General features: G+C 37.8%; 1 protein-coding gene and 1 pseudogene across 1 annotated transcript in view; one reads left to right on the forward strand and one right to left on the reverse strand.

The window, feature by feature from the left end:
* LOC147575771 (uncharacterized) overlaps positions 1-21,799 on the forward strand; it is a 400,913-nt gene that overhangs the window by 36,500 nt on the left and 342,614 nt on the right. The gene's annotated exons all lie outside the window — the stretch shown is intronic.
* Positions 301-21,271, reverse strand: LOC112851516 (heterogeneous nuclear ribonucleoprotein A1-like; annotated as a pseudogene).

Here is a 21,799-nt window from a genome sequence, read left to right on the forward strand (position 1 = left end):
TTGGGATGGAAAATTTTCTGTCCTTCAGTCCCATGTTTATAGATTTTCAGGAAATCCTGTACAGAGTGTTGTCCCTTCTGAAATTTCATAAGGCATATTAAAATATTAAAATCTCTGATAAAACTTTATTTATTTATTTATTTATGTAAAAAGATACAATCTATTCATATCCTGATTAGACTATTACATTTAGCAATTAATACCATGGGTGCAAAAATAAATCTGTATTAAAACCCTTTGTTGGAAAGCTTTATACTTTCCACAGAATAGAAACTAAAATGTCTTATTATACAGTTAGTCACAAATACAGTCCTCGAGTTTTGTGCCCGTATACAGGAGTACTGTCTAAGACATGTCTTCTTTGTAGCAGCTAGGCCTCACCACCACTATGTTCGGCTGGGCCCACAGACCTGTTGTAACCTGTAGCTTCCCTGTCACTTCTCTGGCTCTCCTCTCCTGCTAAGTTTTGTTTCCTGGCAGTAATTAAAACCTTCGGCTTCTGACATAGCTGCTACTGCTGCTGGAACTGCCACAGCCACCTTGGTTTTGTGGTTTGGCAAAGTATTGGCCTCCACCACCCAAGGGGCCGGAACCTCTGCCTCCAAAATCTTCTCTTTTCATGGGTCCAAAATTTGAAGAGTGATTGCTGTCATTGCCAAAATCATTATAGCCTCTGCCACCTCCAGAGTTGCTTCCAGCATTACCAAATCTGGTATAGCCATCCCCATTGCCACCATATCCACCACCACCTCAACTGCCACCAAAGCCACCCTGCCCTCTCAAGTTTCCTCTTTGACCACAGTTGTCATACTCACCAAAACCACCACCATGGCCACCATCCAAGTTTCCAGAACCACTTCAACCTCTTTGCCGGGATGAAGCAGCGGTCATCTCCTGCTTAGGTAGAGCTCTCCTTACTTCACAGCTGTGGTCATGCACAGTATGGTATTTTTGAATGGCTGTCTTGTCTATGGAGTCATGGACATCAAATAGTACAAAAGAAAAGCCTTTCTTCTTGCTGCTGCCTTGGTCACTTACGATTTCAACTGCGTCAGTTTTCCCATATGTCAAAATAACCTTTTAGATGATGTTCTTCAGTGTCTTCTTTAATGCCACCAACAGAAATCTTTTCCACAGTTAAGTGGACACTGGGTCTCTGAGAGTCTTCTCTTGAGAGAGCCTTCTTTGGTTCCACAGCTCTTCCATCTACCTTGGGTGGCCTTGCATTCATGGCTGTATCCACCTCCTCCACAATGGCGTAGCTGACAAATCCAAAGCCTCTGGGGCACTTGGATCTCTCATTACCACATAGTCTATGAGCGTTCCTCCTTGATCACAATGGCTCCTCAGATTCTCATCAGTTTCTTCAAAGCTCAAACCTCCAATGAAGAGCTTCTACAGCTATTGGGGCTCTTCGGGAGACTCTAACTTAGATATGATGGCAGTGGGAGGGGAGACTTCAAGGATGCTTACCCAGCATCATCCACAGGCAGAAAACTCTGATGAAGCTTTTAGTTAAGCAATTGCTCAAACTTTGTTTTTGTCAGAATTTCTCAAAGGTGATTTATTATAGTTTTTATGTCTTTTTTAGATGGCTTATTGTTTTGAAAGGCAGGAGGAAAGTGGCAGGAGATGTTTACTATCCATAATAGTAAAAGAAATTATTTACTGGCAAGAAAAAAAAAGATGAAATATCATAGTATTGACATTCTGGAAGAAAATAAGCTTAGATTACAGGAAGCTGTTGAGAGAACTGATAGTTTTTAAATTCTCGGTACTTGTAAGGGTATTTTTCTGAGCTTAATCAGCTATCTATGTCCATATTTCCTGGAATAATAGGACCTATAATTGGAAACATCCATTTTTAGCATATTCTACTTCCCTGAAATAAAATGTATGGAAGAAATGGATTATTTTACCTTCATTTGTTCAAATATTTGTCATTCAATTTAATTACAAACTTCTATGGGCGTTTGGGTGGCTCAGTGGATTAAGTGTCTGACTTTGGCTCATGTCATGATCTCACAGTTCGTGGGTTCGATCCCAGAGTAGGGCTCTGTGCCGACAGCTCAGAGCCTGGAGCCTGCTTCGGATTCTGTGTCTCCCTCTCTCTCTCCCCCTCCACCACTCTCTCTCTTTCTCTGTCTCAAAAATAAATAAACATTAAAAAAAAAACTACAGACTTCTGTATTTGGAATTACAAAATCGTTCATTTAGGGAGTTTATTCTGAGTGTTGTATCATTAATGGCTGCTTCCAATCTTTACTTGGTAAACCTGAAAATAAAAAGCCACAATGAGAGACAAATGAGTGTTTATTTGCAGTTAATGTATGGAAATTTAGGGAGCTCAGATTCAGGTGGTTACCCAAATAGTGCTCCTGCTTCTAGGGTGGAGGCAAGGGTGTTTTATGAGTTAAAGAAAGGGGGGGGGGGCGGCAATCACATAAGTTGAAGAAAAGAAAAAAAGAAAAAAAACGTTTCTCTGGATGGTAACAAGTTAACTCTGGTTAGGCATTGACTACTGATTTTATCTTTTGAAACTCCACAACCATCAGTCTTGTGACCAGAATGTCCCTTGTCTCATATTGACTTCTCAAGCAATCGCTTAAAACAATTGCCATTTTGCTCAGTCCAAAGGTTTTGACCCAGTTCAAACAAAGGTGAGTAAGGCGGTTTCTCTGCAGTGGCTGCTCCGATTTTATTTTAAAATGGCTCTAGTCATGTCAACCTTTCACACTTCAAGTTCAAAGAGATCAAGCTGTAGATGAAGTTAGAAATACTGCAGTCTTGAAAGGAGGTGGGTGGAAGCAAATTAATTGATTACTAAGTAAATTGGTGAGCTGTAGAAATGGTACCTTATAAATGGTTAGTTACCTGTAAGATGCTAACCTAAAATATTCTTTTTTATAAATAAGGTGTTTGACAATCACAGGCATATATCCCCTTTATTAATAGGCTTATGAGAAAGAAATAAGTAATGTATACTTGTAAGGAAGTGTTAACATAGCTAGCTCACTTAATGTTAACACCAAAGTGCTGATGCTTTATTCTGGATTTATTCCGAATTCTTATTCTGTTAAGTTGATTTGGAATAAGGCAAGCCATATTAATAAAGATAGGCAAATCAGACAAAATCTGTATAAGTTTCTGGCATTTTCATTGTACCATATACATATTTTTCCATAGAAACCCTATAATTTTTATAAAACGTCCTAAATTAGAGAGAGAAAAAATGCTTACTCACTTTGCCTTCAGGGGAGGTACATAATGCACATAAATATGTACATTATATGTTTAATATGTGCACAGTTACTCTATTGCAGGAAGTGAACAGTAAATAAGGGAAATTAATAAACAAGTATTCACTGAGCAGCTACTACTTTTTAGGTTGATGCATTTACTTTTGGGATGCAAAAGTCCCATTTGAAACATACCAAAGAGGTTTGGTTGCAGAAACAGTATCTGACCATGTTACAAATTCAATCCATTACTGTTGATAGATGAAACATAAAAACATGAAAACAGCACATTATATACTCTTCTGACAACATAAGCATGTGTAGAATCATTACTAAGGAATTCAGAATAGTGAGCTATGAATGTGGGTTTTATAACAGGAGAAAACCTCAAATCAAAATGGGGCTTAACTTGGATTTCGAAGGTAAGAGTATTTTTTTTTTTCATATGGGAAGTATGGGCAGGGACAAATGCTTAAGACAGAAGCATTCAGAGATATGAACGAATGTGGCATGTTGGAGTAGGAGCCAGAGATGGTGAAGATGCCCGCTGGCTTGATGGGAGAGAAGGATACAGAGACAGAAACAGATTAGAAGTATAAATTGTAGAAGCTCTTCTTGAGGAGGTTAAATGAGAGGGAAAATCTAATAGGATGTGAATTTTACCCATTGAACATTTTTTTAAATTAGGGAATAAGGCCCATTTTATTCATTAAGAAGTTCTGTATGGGCTAGATTAGGGTTTGTTGAGCAGTAGACCATAGATAGATTTGAGAAGATATTCTGGAAATTCAGTCTTGATGTAATGGGGGCCTGGGGTAAGAAAGTACTACTGTGTGCAGGCTGGATGGGCATGAAGAAGGAACAGATGTGAGAAGACTTCCAAGAGAAACTCTGCAGGACTTACATACCATTAGTAAAATAGCAAATATACTGAAAGGAATAGCAATATTAAATAATGAACTTCGTTTCTCCAAAGAAAAATTTTACCTAGCAGAGCAAGGACAGAAGAATCCAAAAGTACCAAAGGTTATACCTGAATGCTATTAGAAGTTTGTAAACAGTACTCAACAAAAAGTCTATTTTGCATAGTAAAAACTATAAGTACCTATGAATATATATGACAAAGTTATGTAGAGCTTTATGGAGAAAATTGGGAAGCCTCGATGAAAGATGGTAAATCAGGCGCACCTGGGTGGTTCAGTCGGTTGAGTGTCCGACTTTGGCTCAGGTCACGATCTTGCAGTTCATGAGTTGGAGCCCCACATTGGGCCCAGTGCTGTCAGCGCAAAGCCTGCTTCAGATCCTCTCTCTGCCTCCTCTCTGCCACTCCTCTGCTTGCAGTCTCTCTCTCAAAAATAAATAAAAATGTTTAAAAAAAAAGAAAGATGATAAATAAGATTGAAATGGACTGAAGAGACATAAAATGCTCATTAGGTGTCATACCTTTGTCAATGTTTCTGAAAACATTACATCAGTTCTGTGTAATTCCAACAAGAATGAGAATTATATATATACGTTTTTTTTTCAATTTGAAAAGCTGATTCTAAAATGTATATTTAACAGTGAGTAGGGGGAGCATTTGTACTTGGTGTGTGTGTGTATTTGTAGCAATTAAGGCAGTATGCTTTCGGTTAAATGATAAGAAAAGTGAAAATGGAACGGAAAAAAACCCAAAATCAGATTCATGGACACATATGAATGAGATGGTATTGCAGATCAATAGTTACTGGGCAGACTGTTCAAGAATAATACTCGGGGGGGGGGGGGGAAGAATAGCATTCTAAAAGAATTATTTAATGGGAAGCCACCTGGATGGCTCAGTCGCTTAAGCATCTGACTTTGGCTCAGGTCATGATCTCACAGTCTATAGTTTGATACCCATGTCAGGCTCTGTGCTGACAGCTAAGAGCCTGGAGACTGCTTCAGATTTTGGGTTTCCCTCTCTCTCTGTCTCTCCCCGATCATGCTCTGTCTCTCAAAAATAAATAAACATAAAAATTCCTATTAAAAAAAGAATTATTTATGGGGCGCTTGGCTGGCTCAGTTGGTTGAGCGATCGACTTCGGCTCAGGTCATGATCTCACAGCTCGTGAGTTTGAGCCCTGCATTGGGCTCTATGCTGATGGCTCGGAGTCTAGAGCCTGCTTCAGATCCTGTGTCTCCCTCTTTCTCTGCCCCTAACCCACTCGCATTTTGTCTGTCTCTCTCAAAAAATAAATAAATATTAAAAAAATTAAAAAGAGAATTATTTCGTGGTATCTTTATTTCATACAATTCACAAAAATAAATTCCAGTTAGGTTAAAGACAAATGTAAAGAACAGAATTTAAAAATTTTATCAGAAAATCTTGGGGGAGTGTGGGATTCTCTAGACTATATAAAGAAGCATAACAAATTAAGAGAATCTTTGAAAAATTAATAACATTCAAACTAAAACTTCTTTTCATTCAACCAAAAAAACTATTAGAACTAACCAGTGAGTTCAGTAAAGTTGAAGACTTTAATTAATTATTAATTATGTACAGAAGTCTGTTGCGTGAACTAGCAGAAAAAGAAATTAAATAAACAACCCCTCTTACAATTGTATTGAAAAGAATAAGATGCCTAGGAATAAATTTTAGCAAGGAGGTGAAGGACCTGTACCCTGTAACTATAAGACATTGATGAAAGAAATTGAAGATGACACAGAAAATGGAAAGATATACCATACTCATGAATTGGAATAATTTATATTGTTAAGATGTCTAATTCGACTTTACTGTACTATCATTCTCAGATTATCATTTCATATTTTTGTTTGATTGTTTACTTGTGTGTTATTTCTTTTTTTAAAAAAAATTTAATGTTTGTTTATTTTTGAGAGAGAGAGAAAGCATGCGCAGTGAGTGGGGGAGGGCCAAGAGAGAGGGAGACCCAGAATCTGAAGCCGGCTCCAGACTCTGAGCTGTCAGCACAGAGCCCGATGCGGGGCTCAAACTTATGAACCGTGAGACCATGACCTGAGCTTAATCGACTGAGCCACTGGGGCACCCTCTTGTATGTTATTTCTTTCTTCCTCTAGACAGTAAACTCTAACAAAGAATATGTCTGTTTCATCTGCAATTGAATACCTAAATCAAAGCCTATGTATGGTCATTTCTAAGTATACATTTGTTAAATAAGTGAATGAGGACTGTGAACCAACAAAACTGGAGAGAAAACAGACAACTTCTCACCTCTATATGACAGAGAGAGCAAGGTCTGGCTAATTTCCTGAAGGCTGATATTTTTTCTCAGTGAGATAGATGAGCCTTTGTATGATGGGTAATCCAGGACCTGTTGGTTCAAGGATTAGACACCAGCCACATCTGACTGCTCCCTTGAGTGCTGTACCTCTTGTGGACTGAGGTTAGAGGTTCATTCTTTGGGATCATGCATAAACAATAGGGTCAAAGTATTCTTTTGCCATGACTTCACCAGAATTGCTAACACTTCAATACCTTCTTCTTTTCAAGTATAAGGTCAGAACATTGGATTCCATATTGCTTCACATTTGCTCTCTTTTTCCATTAATACATGTGCATTCTTACTTCTCTGGGCCCTCAGGCCAGGTCAGTCCATTAGCCATGCCTCAGACTGTGACAAGACATTAATTTGTATCTGCACTGGGGTCTCAGTGGCCACAGTCCTGAGCATCAAACCCATAATTTCCCTAAGTGTAGCAAATTCACTTTTCAAATAAAAAAGCAGACCATACTCCTATCACTGTATTTCTCCCATCTGTTTCAGAGAAGAAAAACACCAATCTTAAGGAATTCATCGGGACTTGTTCTCACAGATATGGGGAAGTGAAAAGTTACGTCTTTGCTCTCAGCCATTGGTCAGGTCTTCGTGGTCTTCATCCATCAGATTGCTTACATTCCTCCAGTGAACTCCCTTTACCTGGTACCCAAACTTGTGTCTTTTTTTAAAAAAAAATTTTTTAATGTTTATTTATTTCTGAGACAGAGAGAGACAGAGCATGAGTGGGGAAGGGGCAGAGAGAGAGGGAGACACAGAATCTGAAGCAGGCTCCAGGCTCCTAGCTATCAGCACAGCGCCTGATGTGGGGCTCCAACTCAGAAACCATGAGATCATGACCTGAGCCGAAGTCGGTCGCTCAACCGACTGAGCCACCCAGGCGCCCCAAACTTGTGCCCCTTTATGGATCTATTGTGTTGTACAAGGGAATAGAGGTACTACTAACTTAGACTATTATGGTAAATATCCCATATGACTAGAAAGATCACATCAGAAATTTTCAAACTCAAAATGTGCCTTGAACATGGTAATAGAATTCACAAACAACTATTTTAACTTTACTGTCCCATGGAGAGATCATTATAGATATTTATAAAATGAACCTCCAAAGATTTTAAAAATTAAAAAAATACTATCTTTTTCTTTCCTTCCTCCCTTCCTTCTTCCTTCCTTCCTTCCTGACTTCATTCTTTCCTTCCTTCCTTCCTTCCTTCCTTCCTTCCTTCCTTCCTTCCTTCCTCCCTTCCTTCCTCCCTCCCTCCCTCCCTCCCTCCCTCCGTCCCTTCTTTTCTCAGCCAATTCTATAGAATAAAAATAGGTTGTATGTCTTCCCTAGGCTTTCCATCCTGGAGAGAGATGAGGGGTAGTGAAGTCATTTGCTGTCCTGTATTTAAAATTTTGACAAATGGTTTGCACTTGCCTGTGCATTTGATTATACAAAAATGTAATCCAAGCAACTTGTTTTGGCGATAAAGTCCAATTATTTATTATTTTTTCAACTTATTGCAATAGATACACAAAATCTGATGTAATCCTAGAAATATTTTGGTTTGCATTCCATTCATTTAGGGTAACACCAAGCAACAAAAAAACATGTCACCAAATATATACATTACTAGACAAAGCTGGGGTGTGACAGTTGCTCAATAACATTAATTGACTACCTTTCTAATAATGACTTCATTTTTGTTGATTTTGATAGCTAGTTTCTACATTACTAAAGTTTTATCTCAGGATAATATGACCACTTTATAGGTTAAGGAGATGGAATTGTATAGAGGTAACTAATGTGCCTCAATCATACACAGTTAATTATATTTTGAGCTACTATATAAAGCCAGATCTGTAAGCTTCAGAGTTTGCACATTTATCCAATAGATTATGTAACAATCAATAAGTCTTTGTTTAATTTAAGTGAGTTTTGCTACCTGAGAATCAAAGTGCCAAATTAAAGGTTGAATGGGTTAAGCAAGTGAATTCAGAATTTGAGGGAATGGCAGAATGATTATAATGAAACCTGTATCTTGTAGAAAATGCTGGCCATGTTACCTGTGTATATGGGATGGGGTGTGTGTGTGTGTGTGTGTGTGTGTGTGTGTGTGTCTTTGTATTTGGTGGTGCCCAATATTCAGGGACTTTTTCAATAAATATTATAAAAGACAATGATGAAAATTGTAACTGGCAAGGCAAAAAGAATTTGGTGCTCCATAATTACAAAAGGCGAAGAAAGCAAATTATTTCAAAAGGAAAATACTCACATCCTTTAAATCTGTTCTCCCAGTTCCCAAACAGGCTAATAATTTGCTTGATTTCTTTCTTTTATGCTAACACTACTGATGAATTGATTGAAAATTGTGTATAATACAGCAGGTGTTTCTTGTTTTTGTTTGGGGATAATACTCATAAGGAGGCAGTGAAAAGCAGTACGGAATGAGAATAATCAGAGAATAACAGGTGGAGCTCTTTCTCTACTAGCTGAGGGCTCTATTTTCACAAAGTCATTATAGTTGCATGAACCACACACTGGGAAAACAAAAATCTGGGAATAAGCTAATATTAAAGTATGTATTTTACAACACCAAACTTGATGAAAGCAATATATTTATTTCTTTTATTCCATTTACTTGAAATTTTCTGTTTGGGGTTTCCAATTTCAAATTCTTAGTTCATCTTAATCTTTCTGTGATAATCATATTATCCCATGCCAAAAAATGTATCCTTACCTTACCCCAAAGCATACAAACCAGTCTCTCATGCAAATGCACATGTAGACACACACACACACACACACACACACACACACACACACACCTACAAACACATACAAATAAACACAACTCATACATACACACACATGCTCACTCAGATTAGGAAAATCACCTTGATGTAGCTATGTTTTATAATTCAGCTTTGTATTTCAAAAGTACGACTACTCCAGCAAATGATAAAAGGAGGCTACCGAATAAAAATTTTTTAAATGTTTTTCAGAATGTTTGTCTGTATACCTTTTTTAAATGAAAAATTGACACACAGTAAAACAAATGAAATCCAAATGTAGGCTTTATGAGTTATTATAAGGGAAATATTTGTCTAAACTCCATCAGGATCAAGAAAGAGAATATTTGTAAAATCCCTGAAGCCTTGATTCTTTTCTTGATTCTTTCTTCTCCTTATAAGTAACAACACCTTTGAAATTTCTTTAGAGTTTCGCCTCCTGTGAATATCTGGCTAATAATGACAGTTTAATATGTTTGGGATGTTTTGCGAGTGTGTTCATAGAGTATGTATCCCCTTATGTATGTCTCCCTCTCCTCAGTTTTATGTCGGTATGATTCACTGTTGTTGCATTGTTTTATTTTCATTAGTAGTATAGCAATCTATAACAAACTATATTCATCCTTCTAGTTTTGAGCAATTGGATTCCCCCCACCCCGAGTTTTACTGAGAAATGACTGACACGCATCACTGTATAAGTTTATAGCATGATGACTAAATTTACACATATTGTGAGATGATTCAGCCAACATTCAACATCTCATATGGATACAATTTAAAAGAAAGAAAGAATAAAAGAAAAAAGGAAAAAAGTTTCACCTGTGTTGACAACTCTTAGGATATACTCTCCAAACAACTTTCCTGTTTTTCATACAATTAAAGCAATTGGATTGTTTTTTATTTTAACCTCATAATGTAGCTGTGAACGTCTTTGAATCTATCACTTGGTGTTTCTGTGCATGAATTCTTCTGGGGAAATAATAAGAATGACATTACTCAGTCATAGGCAGTATTACTATGTAAGTTATTATAGACACCAGGACACTTGGAAAGTTAAAGGTGTTCTAAAACAAATAACATTTTATAATTTTAAGTTTTGTGACATTTATTGACTGACAAATTGGTTATAGTACATTAGTTGACAAATTAAATAGTCCTGTCCTAAATGGTTTTTAGAAACAAATTAGTTCTGAAGAATAAGGATAATATCTGTGTAGAATGAATAAAATTGAAAAATGCCTTTATATTTATATTTAAGCACTTAAATGAATTTTGCAAAATAATCTTAGATTTAGGTAAAATAATATTAAAAAGTTCATTAATCAGTCACTGTTTGCATGTTGAATGTATTTTTAATGTAGTCTTAATATTTTCAGATTTCTCCCACACTTGCTATGTGTTCCTTGAAATTTTATTTATAAATCTAAATTTTCCACTCTTCTGTATAATTGATATGATTAATAATTAGTTAATTTAGTTAATGAATCTAAATTTTACACTCTTCTGTATAAGTGATACAAGATATTCTATCTGAAAGGACTAACATAAATCTAAACTCAGAACAACTTTTGGTCACTGGAGGATATTTTTTATTGGAAAATTTCAATATTATACACTAAATATTTCACAGATATTGTTTTTGGTGCTCTATTAAGAATCTTTTCCTTTTTCCAAATAGTTTGATTAGTAAAAAAAACCCTCACATTGTTTATGTTGCAAAATTATAGGCCTTCTTAATTTCATTCCTTTCTAGTAAAAAAGATACATACGTATCCTGTTAAAAGTAGAAACTCCATGAAACATTTCCTCCTGCAAGGCAATATTTTATAGAAAGGAATTATATAATTTAAAAATGAGATTTTATGAATAAGTAGATGCTCTTTGTTTCATTTATTCATTTTCTCTCTTGACCTTATTATGTGTTTTTGTTTGTGTAGATCTTCCTTGACTTACGATGGGGTTATGTTCTGATAAACCCACAAGTTGAAAATACCATGAGTCAAAAACGCATTGAATACACCTAACTAACCAAACATCATAGCTTAGCCCAGCCTACCTTAAACACACTCAGAACACTTACATTAGTCTACAGTTGGCCTAAATATCTAACACAAAGCTGGTATTATAATCAAGTGATGCGTATCTCACGTGACATATTAAATATTGTACTGAAAGTGAAGAACAGAACGGCTGTATGGATGCACAATGGTCAAGTGTAACAGTCGATCACCCTCGTGATGGTGTGGCTGCCTGCCAGATGTCGTCACTCGGCATCACGAGAGGGTATCATGCCACATGTCACTCACCGGGGAAAGGATCAAAATTCAAAATTTGAAGTATGTTTTTTATTGAATGCATATCACTTTCACACCATCACAGAGTCAAAAAATTATAAGCCAAACTATCATAAATTAGGGATTGTCTGTACACTTTGTTTTCAATAACTAATTCAGCAAAAGTTTCCAAGATTCTTGATACTAAATTTATTAAGTAATTTAATTGAATACTTTTACTGGCGTTAGAAAAACAAGGCTCCCTAACTTCAGAGGACCTGTTTACAAAAAAAGTTCATGGTAGTATACTTAGGTTGATTTACCAACTAACTCTTCAAAGTCTCAGACATTTCTAAAATAACTGTGTGGTGCATACTGTGGTGCCAAAAGATGTTTTTGGTTTTCAACATCAAGAATATTATGAAGACTTTATAGTTAATTTACTCAAATCACGTATGTTGTAAAATTTGACAACCACAGCTTCTGTCTAGGGCATTGGGATATTACAATTTGTTTAGATGCAGTTATGAATTTTGTATGCATCACAGATCCGAGAACATTTATGCTATCCAGGCTTGTTAATTTCGCAAGAATTTTGTGTTTACCATGATAGAAATGTTTGTTCCATCAAAAGTTGTATTTCTGTTATCACCATAAAGCAGTCAGTTTTATCTTTAGTGTTATACTTTTTGTTTAATATTTACTTATTTATTTTGAGAGAGAGAAAGCAAGTGGGGAAGGGGCAGAGAGAGAGAGGGAGAGAGAGAATCTCAAGCAGGCTCCATGCTCACCACACGGAACCCAGCTTGGGGCTCGAATCCTCGAACTGTGAGATCATGACCTGAGCCAAAAGCAGGAGTTGGATGCTCAACTGATTTTGCCACCCAGGCACCCCTAGTGTTAAACTTTTAATAAACTCACAAAAGGATTTATTATAAAGTTGAATGTTTCATCATTGTCAGAATGAATTTCTAAAATCTTTGACTCCTTAAATTCAATGATAAATATACTATGGGAATTAACTGATTTCTATTTGAAGTATCTGATGAAACTTCTGGAATCATCACATTAACAGGTGCCAATTAATTTTGTAATTACTCACCATAACTCCTTGATATAGAAAAAGTTTATTTAAGTGTTTAGCCCATTTGATCTGAATGAAGAGTTATGCTTCACAGGCGTATGTGTTTTACCTGTAAATGCATCTTCCTCAGTTTTGTATGATAAGTCACCATTTTTGGGGTAGTTGTGTTAAATGAACTAACTTACATATTTTATTTATTCATTAATTCATTCATTTATTTATTTATTAAAAATCTTTTCTAATGTGTATTTATTTATTTTTTTTATTTTAATTTTTTTTTTAATTTTTTTTTTCAACGTTTATTTATTTTTGGGACAGAGAGAGACAGAGCATGAACGGGGGAGGGTCAGAGAGAGAGGGAGACACAGAATCGGAAACAGGCTCCAGGCTCTGAGCCATCAGCCCAGAGCCTGACGCGGGGCTCGAACTCATGGACCGCGAGATCGTGACCTGGCTGAAGTTGGACGCTTAACCGACTGCACCACCCAGGCGCCCCTAATGTGTATTTATTTTTGAGAGAGAGAGAGACAGAGAGAGAGAACATGAGTCAGGGAGGGGCAGAGAGGGACTGAGACACAGAATCTGAAGCAGGCTACAGGCTCTGAGCTGTCAGCATAGAGCCCGACACAGGGTTTGAACTCAGGAACCATGAGATCGTCACCTGAGCCGAAGTTGGATGCTCAACTGACTGAGCCACCCAGGTGCCCCTGAATTTACTAACTTTTAAAGTGGATATTGATTATCCTTCCACAGGATTATCTTATATCGTTTTTTAAAAAAAAATACTGATAACAGTATCACTTTAACATGTAAGGAAATCATAAATACTGTAAACAGTTTATAAAATGTACATTTCAGCTTTCTAAGAAATGAAAATCCCATAGTTCACTTTTCAGTTTACATTACTTGCATTTTATATGTAACTTTTGACTCTTGAGCCATTTATTCTGAAAGGGGTTATTTCAAAATAAAAAGAATATCATCAAACAACCGAATAAAGTAGTTTATAGATGTACAGTTTATGATAAATGCCAAACGTACCGTAGCAAAAGCATTCAGATGATTACTTAGAAATTCTCTGGCAGGATGGCTCAGCCTCTTTTTTATGTATATTTCATATCTATTTTAACTATAACTTCTTTCATTTCCACTGACCCACTAATTGGTGGCCTGATCGCTTTTACATGTTGCAGACTGCATGCTGCTTTAGGAACAGCTGGCTGGTAAGCCAAGTGGCTGGCAAGGGCAATGATGGTGAATAATCCTCTGGTCAGTACTCTAGACCATTAGTACTAAATGGAACAGGATGCCAGAACAATAGGTAAATTAGGACTGTTTTGGAAAAATTATGATCACGTTCATCATCAGGTCAGTAGATAATGCCAGATTATTCCAAGTGTATGTATAAATGGTTCCATTGTTTCATATTGTCTTTGATGTAGTAGAGTGGGGCTTATCTCATTCAATGTTTTGTTTTTCAAGTTCATTAAATGATATATATTTTATTTTTATTCTTCATCTCATCCCTCAAGAGTTTTATCTTCTTTAACAAAGAAAAACACACATTTTAAAAATTCAAATTCATCAATATAGAATACACAGCATTAAGATATGCCAAGGAATGGGGATGCCTGGGTGGCTCGGTGGGTTAAGTGTCCCACTTCAGCTCAGCTCATGACCTCACAGTTCACAAGTTCGAGCCCTGCATCGGGCTCTGTTCTGACAGCTCAGAGGCTGGAACTTGCTTCAGATTCTGTCCCCCTCTCTCTCTCTGCCCCTCTCCCACTCATACTCTGTCTTTCTCTCAAAAATAAATAAAACATTAAAAGCAAAGATATGCTGGCGAATGCAATGTTTAAAAGTGGGCAAAATTATCAATATTACCCCTTGTCGAAAAAGTGTGTAAATTATAACAGTCTCTTTGGAAGATATTTTCACAATATATACTCAGATTGAAAATATGTATATCTTTCATACAAAGACTAGGGTTCTTCCTGTAAATCCCAGAGAAATATTTACCTGTTAACAACAACGCTGGCAAAAATTTTACTAAAGCTACAATATGACGACTTAACACAAAAGTTATATGCAATATTTTAAATAAATTATGTGAGCTGTATATTATTTTGCAGTGAAAATGTATCCCATGTAAATGTTTCAGTGAAAAAGAGGAGGTCGCTGTATTTATAGACAGGTAGGTTTACCACAGAGCAAAGGAAGCGTAAGAAGCAAGCGCTTCAGAGACACGTGGATGGCTCAATCGGCTGAGCGACCAACTTTGGCTCAGGTCATGATCTCGTGGTTTGTGTGTGTGTGGGTTCAAGCCCCGTGTTGGGCTGTGTGGTGACAGCTCAGAGCCTGGAGCCTGCTTCAGATTCTGTGTCTCCCTCTCTCTCTTGCCCCTCCCGTGCTTGTTCTCTCTCTCTCTCAAAAACAAAATAAATGTTAAAAAAAAAAAAGAAGCAGAGCACTTCACTTGCATGGGGGGGCGGGCCTGTCCAATTCTTGGATCTGCCCCCCCAAGATACGTACTTTATAATTTACATGTGTAAAAAAAGGTTTTCATAAAACAAAAATGTATTTCTATATGTTCATGTATATATACATTATTCTAGCAAACTCTAAATACATAAAGATGAATATACTCTAAATATACTCTAATTGGGAATTAGCATTCAGAGTCCGGGTAGAGGCAGGAGAAGCTGGAAGATGATTTCACTTTATGTACATCACAAGACTTCTGTAGATTGAGAATATATTATTGTATGAGTAATGCAATTGAAATAAATCTGTTAATTTTATATATCCAAAAAGTAGGAAAAAATACTTCGTAGAATTTCATTTTCTTTTCAGGTATAGAAAAGGGATATGGAGTCAATAGAAAAATTATGAAAAATAAAATTGGGGCTTGGAGTATAATTTGACAGTCTGCAACAGATTTCTAAAGAAAGCTACAGAGGATGAAAAGAGAGGGAATGGAAATGATACTCTAAAGGATGAAGTCTGAGAATATTTATACTAAAGTGGGCAGGAGGGTTTTCAGTTTGGGAATAACCTACAGGATTATGGTGGAATGAATTCTCGTCCCCTTATTGAAACCTTCCCTTTGTCGTCCTGTATAGTCCCTCTGCTTAGGAGAAAAGTCTGCCTCTGCACTTCTTGACTCTGTATTTGATCGCACGACTGGCTTCAGCCTGCCCTATGTGGGCTGTTATATATTGTGAGAGTATTATATCTTGTTCCAGACTGTAGTGGGCGCTACATCTTGCCAAGTCCCATTAGGTCAGTTAACCCCAAGATGAGCTGTAGCTGCATGAGTGTCTGTGAATGATGTTGAAAACCACCGGGTCTTCTTTGTGCAGTAACTGGCTAATGCAAGTGCCGTGTAGGGTAGATAAAATAGACCCACACATGGACATAATGCGGTGAAATATTACAATATCAAGGATAAAAATAGAAAATTCTTAAAAGCTACCAGAAAAAAGGATTATCTTCAGATTCACAGCAATTATAGTATTAGCAGACTTGACATTCAAGGAAAACAGAATTATATTTTTAATCTAGAAATGTATACCCAGGTAAAATACTCTTTAATAATGCAGGCGGAGCAAAAGAGATCAACATGTCCAAATACCTTCACCTAAAACTCGGCGCTGCTAAAATAAAGGCACCAATCAACGGATGCCCTGTGCCCAGTGTCCCTGGACGGAGTTATTACCTTGATCAAGGCAGCTCCCTTTGGCCCGAGGCCCTTACCCAGAGAGGGACTCACCAGCTGAAGAATGAGTGTCTTGATGCTGAGGAGGGGATTGGCCAGTGCAACAGCCAATATGGCTGCTTACCAATCTGTAGTTTCTTTTTTTTTTTTAAGTTCATTTATTTATTATTTTGAGAGAGAGAGAGAGCATGTGCACAAGTGGGGGAGGGGCAGAGAGAGAGAGAGAGAGAGAGGGAGAGACAGAAGCCCAAGCAGCCTCCACGCAGTCAACACAGAGCCCACGGCGGGGCTCAAACTCACGAAGGGTGAGATCATGACCTGAGGTGAAATCAAGAATCAGACGCTTATCCGACTGAGCCACCCAGGTGCCCCATAGTTTCAAGCAGAGGTGATAAATAGTATTTATCCTTTTGTGCGTCTCACCATTCCAGAGATGTTACTCCTCTCCGACTGTGAAAAACTGTGCTTAACTGTTCCTTACAGTCCGCCAAGGCTTAAGCATCATTCTCATCTCTTCCGAAGGTGCTTTCTTTCCAACTGCATCCTGTATAGTCTCCTCAACGTAGTACTTCCTACTTCTCTGAACTGTGCTGTGCTTTGGTTCTTTATTTATAATACGAGGCGACCCAAAGCCAGAAAATCAAAGTTTTTATCCCATGAAAAGCAATGCATCTGTTAATACAAGGAACACACCTATTCCACCACACTCAGTTTATCCTGCCCGGCTGCTAGCAGTTTTCCTGAGGGTAGGAAACTTTAGTTGTCCACAGCGCCCTGAGCTGTACAGTTGGTATTTTTTATTACTTGGTTGTGGTGGGGTCATAGGGAAGGGGTCAGATGACAGAAGATTCTAGACAGCAGCTTCCCCTGAGCTCCTGCTCTGAGTAGCAAGCGACCCTCCCAGCAAGCTGCAAGAGTGTTCTAACCTTTATTTCCATGGCTTTGAGCATAAATTGTCGATCCCTGAAGAAATGAAATGTCAGCATTGTTTTGACCGATTCTGGATGCTAAGGCAGAGTTCTTCCTTCTCTCTACACATGGAAAAACAAAGAAGCAGAATTCTTAAATGAAGGGTTTCAGTGAGGGGATAGTGTTCATCCTCTGTGACTGTAAATAGGACTCGGCTGATGTGAAATTTTCATAGCTTGCTTGCTAAAAGTTGTCCTTCTTCCCATTTGTTTCATACACACCTTTGAGAAGGATATCTCATTTACATGTTTGTGTCCAGAGTGTCAGGCCCGATTTTTGTCTTTTTCTAAGCATCCCCCCGTAGCATATCACCAGGAAAAAAAATCTCTCTATCTTTTTTGTGTTCGTGTAACAGTTGTGATCTTGACTCAGTGTTTTGTATCAGTAGGAGGAATCTGCTGGTCCGCAGAAAGCTTGAGTGTGAGTTGGGCCTCTACCAGTTCTTTCTTATTTGATTTGAGCAAGATAATGTAGGAGAAGATTAACCAGGCCATTTTAAACATGAGCCTTTATTTGTAATAATTTGGCATGAGAGCTCTGAGGTAGTGTTTTACCTTGGGAAAGAAAGGTGGAGTTTTTACAGAGCGTTAGCCAGAGGCATAGCCTGAAATTCAGCTCGTTTTAGGAATAGTAGATCAAAATGGTTTTTGGAAGAGGGAAGAATCACTCTTGCAGTTGGCAGTTGCTGGTTGGACAGTTTAGGTGTAAGGTGGAGTAGGAACTGTAACAGGGGCTAAATTCATTTCTAGAAATGATGGGAAGAAAAAGCTCCGGGGGTCAAAATAATGCTAGTGCCACCGTAGAAATTCTTAGTCTTTCAGGCTCTCTTCCGGGCTGTCCTCTGGGTCAACAGGGAGACGGTTGCTCTAATCTGACCTCTGAAATAGCTACCTCTCTTGGGTCCATTGTGATCTCGGACTAACTGGGCGCGACTGCTGTCAGGACTCCTTGCCGCTTTTGTCATTGTAAGTGGAATTCCAGTCACTGGTTGAGTGAGTAGCCGTGCAAAAGCATTTAGGAATCAGGAGAAAACACAGTGAACTGTGATAAAAACAAGCATGGGCATGACAATTATTGGAAGGCTTGGGATCATGCCTCTCAGACCAGATTCTGTCCCAGCTAGGGTCAGCCAGGAGAATATATCCCACCCCTTCTGGAGTCTATAGATGAGTCAGGCTTGATGCCATGCATTTGTGGGCCTTCTCTAGATTTGCCTACGCAACCGGGGTTAGGAGAAGAAACTTGCAGAACTTCATTCTAGCAATCAAAAACTTTAATGCAAGAGAGAGGGGGAAAAGGTGACAGAAAGACAATGGTGAAAAGACTAAATAAATAGGCTGGTGGTCAGAGGCCTGAAGTGTGAGGGTCTCAGTCTAGAGGTGTCGGGTCAAAGCCATCTGTTGTCTACTTGGACAGTGGATTCGGAGTTTTGGGGAGAGCTACCTCCTTTCTGATGAAGTTTGACTCTGGAGAATCCTGAGAGATTCTGTCCATGTGGATATTTAGGAGGTCAGTGTAGGAAATCCCTTATACTTTGAAACAAGAAAGAGTGGAAACTAAAAAATAAAATTGAATACTATATGATACTTTATTAAATAAAACAAATAAAATCCTAGCTATTGAATTGAAGTAATGGGTGGGTGTGCTAAGAGCTATGCTATCGTTAGTCCTCTCCAGGCCTCCACCTTCCCTTAAAGTAATCCCCGTGTCCTCCTACTGGATCCTATGAACAAAGCTTTAAACTGGTATTATGGAGAACACAGCATAAATTTACGTATGTGTGTATATGCGTGTGTGTAATGCAAGCTAGAACACACGAAATGCAGCAATATTTTGGAGCAAATTTTATAGCTTTTCAGGTTGGAAGCAGTATCACTACCTATTAATAGGCATAATGTAAACACAAAAAAGTCTCGAAATGATGCTGGTAATAGACCAATGGCAGGGTCCTATTTAGGGAGGAATAGACAGTGAACGGAAAGGTTTACTGAAAGGCAGTTGGAAAACAGCTTTTGGACAGTCTGCTATGTTATGCTAATGAGTTATCTTGTAGGCAAAGGGGAGTCCCTTCTGAGTGTTTGATCTGGGAGAGAAGGGAGTAAAGTTCCTATGGCAACGGTGTGTGGCTTGGCTCCAATGGAGAGAGCCTAAAGGCAAGAGTACAAGTTATAAGTTACTGGAATAGTCCAGATAGGTAATAGGATTTAAACCAGGTGGCAAGCATATATATACTATATATATGTGTGTGTATATATATACACACACATATATATAATCAGAGATATCTTAGAAATAGTATTTTTTAACCTATAACGGCTTTGTGACCAACCAGATTTTGAAGGGATAAGGGAGAGAGGAATTTAATTGAAGCACAGTTTTGAGGTTTAAAGCTTGAATATCTAGAAGGATAATGGTCCTATTAACAGAAATAAAAGCAGCAGTACAATCAGGTTTGGTGTGGCTGGCAGATATACCAAGGATTTGATTTGGGACATCATGAGACTTGTCACCTTGGTCACTCGTTCTCAGTGGTATCATATTATTAGATATTAAATCAGTCCTTTTGATGAAGCTACATTTGCAAAATGACTAATAGGCCTGAAGGGTGCGTAGCATTATCTTCTCACAGTTTATAATTTAAAAATCAATTTTTCAGTAGCCTTCTGATGACTATTGAGGCAATCTCCACTGTATAATAAGTTTACAAAGCCATTTACCATAATGAATTTTTACACTCGGAAAGGTCGAAAAGTCCCTGTGTGTATGTTAGGAAATCAACTGCATAACACAGAAGCACGTGCAGTACTGCTGGGGAATTGACAGCTTATTTTGGTACAATAATAAATGGACAACTCCAATGGAGAAATGTTCCTCAGATATTATCACAAATGCCTAACAGAACACCAGTATGGCTCAGGCAGACATGAAAAGCTCTTCTCCAATTTAAGCTCTCCAGTGTACCAATGGCACAGTTTCTTGCCTTCCTAACGTGGAATAAATCCTCTTGGCACTGGCCACTGCTTTTGTGTGTATCGATTCTTTCTCTACAGGTGCAATTGAATACGTGACAGACACCCAGCAGATTTGTTGTGGATTCTATGGTGGGACATTTAAGAGAGGGGACTTGTCCTTTTTCTAGGCCCAAAAGGAAGGCTGGGTATTTTAAACCTCAAGGCAAACAACTTAAAACATTCTTCTTCATCATTACTAATTTGCAAAACGAAAGCTCTCCCTGTCTTTTTGTAACTCATGAACTTGTTAAAAATGTGTGTCTATTGAGAGAAAAAGTAGGATTTGTACACTTTATGGAGGAAAGTCTGAGCCTCCAAGCCATTATCCTAAAACACAGATGTGCATACAATAATTCTTCATCTGGGTAGGGCTATCTGAAAGAAACATTGACAACTCTACGTCAGCACCCGCATAATATGTCCCAAATGAAGCTTTAATCTCCCCAACCCCCTCCACCTCTCACCAAGACTGTACCTCAATGACACTGATGCCATCTTTCCCCAGATCATGCTCTTTATCCTTCTGTTTTTGAAATGACACTCTTACATATAAATTTATCTTCTAATTTACCTAGAAAACATGTATTTATTCTTTGAGACTAAATTCAAATGTTATGTTTTCTCTTATCTTACTGGCATTTCTCTGGGTGACATTAGATTTAAATTAACTATTATCCTGTCCTATTTTGTTTTCCATTTGAACACTTAGCACATTAGTGTGTTTTTGTATATTTATGTTGATTGTTCAGTTGTTCTGTCTGTTCTGCTTCATTATATGCTTCCAATTCATGGATCCCACAGAAGTCCAATTGCATGCATGTCTTCTTTTATTACCTTCACCTTATGACGTTTTGCAGATCTTGTGTTTGTTACAAATTGAAGGTTTGTGGCGACCCTGTAGCCGAGCAAGTCTGCTGGTGCCATTTTTCCAACAGCGTTTGCTCCCTTTGTGTCTCTGCATCACAGCTTGGTAATTATCACAATATTTCAAAGTTTTTCATTATTACTATATTTGAATTACAGCGATGTCAGGATAAAACTGTGACAGATGAGGAGTTGCTTCTTACGGATGAGCAAAGAAAGTGATTTAGAACATGATATAAACTTAGTTGGTAAAGCAGCGGCAGGGTTTGAGAGGATGGATTCCAACTTTGAAAGAAGTTCTACTGTGGGTAAAATGCTACCAAACAGCATCCCATGCTACAGAGAAATCATTGAGTCAATAGATGTGGCAAACTTTATTGGTGCCTTATTTTATGAAATTGGCACAGCCACCCCAACCTTCAGCAACCACCGCCCTGATCAGTAGCGGCCATCGACATGGCGGCAGGACCCTCTACCAGCATAAAGATTACAGCTCCCTGAAATCTCAGATAATAATTAGTATTCTTAGCAATAAATTACTTTTTAAAATTTAAGACACATTCATTACTTTATGAATTATTGCAATAA

The sequence above is a fragment of the Puma concolor genome, chromosome D2 (assembly GCF_028749965.1).
Source record: "Puma concolor isolate L17-30 chromosome D2, mPumCon1.1.hap2, whole genome shotgun sequence".
Taxonomy (NCBI): domain Eukaryota; kingdom Metazoa; phylum Chordata; class Mammalia; order Carnivora; family Felidae; genus Puma; species Puma concolor.